This window comes from Gracilinanus agilis, chromosome X, assembly GCF_016433145.1.
Source record: "Gracilinanus agilis isolate LMUSP501 chromosome X, AgileGrace, whole genome shotgun sequence".
In the NCBI taxonomy this organism is placed as follows: domain Eukaryota; kingdom Metazoa; phylum Chordata; class Mammalia; order Didelphimorphia; family Didelphidae; genus Gracilinanus; species Gracilinanus agilis.
This window is the reverse complement of record NC_058136.1, coordinates 64,049,750-64,051,876: the sequence shown is the minus strand read 5'-3', so window position 1 is coordinate 64,051,876 and position 2,127 is coordinate 64,049,750.

Sequence of the window (2,127 nt, the reverse complement as noted above, 5' to 3'; positions counted from 1 at the left end):
GCGTGGATGTGTGCGTTCACCAGCAGATGGAGGGCGTGTGCACACACACAGGCGCGCGCCTCTGAGGACGGGGGCGCGCGGCGCGCGCGCGCGAGCACACACACACACACACACACACACACACACACACACATCAATCAAGGCAGAGCTAGGCACATTCCACAGTCCCTGATGGATAGGCTGAGGGCTTCTCTCCTGGACCTGGAGGGAATACTAAAAGCGGAGGCTGTAAGCACCAGCTCTCCGGGGGCCCCACGCATCCCTACATTACCCTGGGCAGGGTAGCTTTGGGAGCCACCAAAACAGACTGGGCTGCCTCACTAACGTGCAAGGAGTGGCACTGGAGGGAAGGAAGCGTGGCAACGTGCCAGAAAGAAGGGAGAAGCTGGGGCAAGCAGAGGAGCGTCTGCTGCTACCAGACAAAGGGTGGCTATTCCCGAGTGCCACAGCCACCCAAAAGAGACAGCTAGCTCGCGCATTGGGGAATGTGGGCCTCCTCAGGGTTGAAAGGTCGAAAGGCTCTTTCCCTCGGCTCGTTCCCGCTGGGGAGGGGGTTGTCAGGGAAGCTGGTTCCCGCCTTCGGACCTAATTACAATATTTTCTCAAATGCCCATCCCCGGGGTCTCCCAGCTGGCCTGAGGCCCCCTTCCGCCTCCAAGTCCTTTGATAGATGGTCCTATGCAGATGAAGTCCAAGACTCCTTAAGAGGGCCCCGTCCCAGACCACGGAACTGAACTATGGGGCCAGGTCTCTGGCCTCTCCTCCCCCCGCCCCCCAGCTGGAAAGCAGCAAGGGGAGCTAAGCTGGCTGGCAGCTGTGGCGGGGCGCTGCACACCCAATCCACTAATGCCTCCCTCCGGGGGCACTCCTTGCATTTGAGAGAAAACCACTGGGCATCGGGGGAAAAGGAACAAACAGAAAATGAATGGAGTCAGCGCTTGAGTGGGAGTCGGAAAACTGTGCATGGATTAAAGGCAGCGGACACCTAGACAGCCGCTGTACATTCCAACACATGCGACGACGCGCTGCCAACGACCCTCACACACGGCCACACGGATGCACAGACTGAGTGCACAGGCTCCCAGAGAAATGGCAAGACAGAGAATGACTCAGACTTCATTTCTAATCCCTTCACAGGAGGGAGACGAAGAGCAGACCTCGCAGGTCCCAGGGGATGAGGGGGAGCAGCTGCCCAGGCTGGCTAAGGTCACTAGGAGGCAGGCAACTCAGTCACAGGCTGGTGCAGGGATCCCCTGGGGGAAAGGCAGAAAGCTACAAGGTGGAGCCCCTCCCGCCTCTAGAGACCGCCTCCTGCATCCCTTTGGAGGCTGCAGGACTTATGCCTTCATTATATTAATAACACACCGGCAAGTCAGTTGAATATGAGTTATTGCAATAACTGAAACGGATGCGTTTGGCTCCGAGCATATGCCGAGGCTTCAGCCTCGCTATCTGCTTTGTCACCGAGCACCAACAAGAAGGAGGGGCGGGAGAAAGTGGACGTTTGTCCGGAATGGCCCCGGTGGGGCAAGGCTCCCGACTGTCTGCTAGGAGAGGGATGGACGCATTGTGTGCGATTCAGATCCGAGGCAACTTGCCATTTCCACGAACTTCGGGGCAAGTCACTCCAACCCCTCCGTCTCAGTTTCCTTCCCTGTAAAACAAAAGCGTCGGGCCAGGCAGCCTCGGAGGTCTCAGGTCCCTTCACACATGGCCTCTCCTCTATGCACAAGAGGGGAAGCTTCGCCAAAGCCCAGGGCTGCTTGCCTTCCGGTCTGACCTTGGGGAGCCAGCACATACCAAGGATCACGGCCAGCCCGTGCCGGGCATTTCATCCTTCCACACCCCCAGAGCTCTCTTTTGAGGCTCTCGCACAGGTGGAGCGTCCCAGGGGTGTCCACTCCCCAAACTACGGCTCCCAAGTCCCTGCAGATCCACAGACCAACCCACCAGTGAATTTACATTCAATGGTCAATCAACTGACAGCCAGCTCCCGGCAAAGGCATTAGGCGGAGAGAAAAGCATGAAGAGCAGTAGCAAAGCGGTCCCTCATTAACCTGAGGCACCCCCGCCCCAGAACCCACCGCACCAGCAAGAGGGAGCGCGCGCACACCACACACACACCAC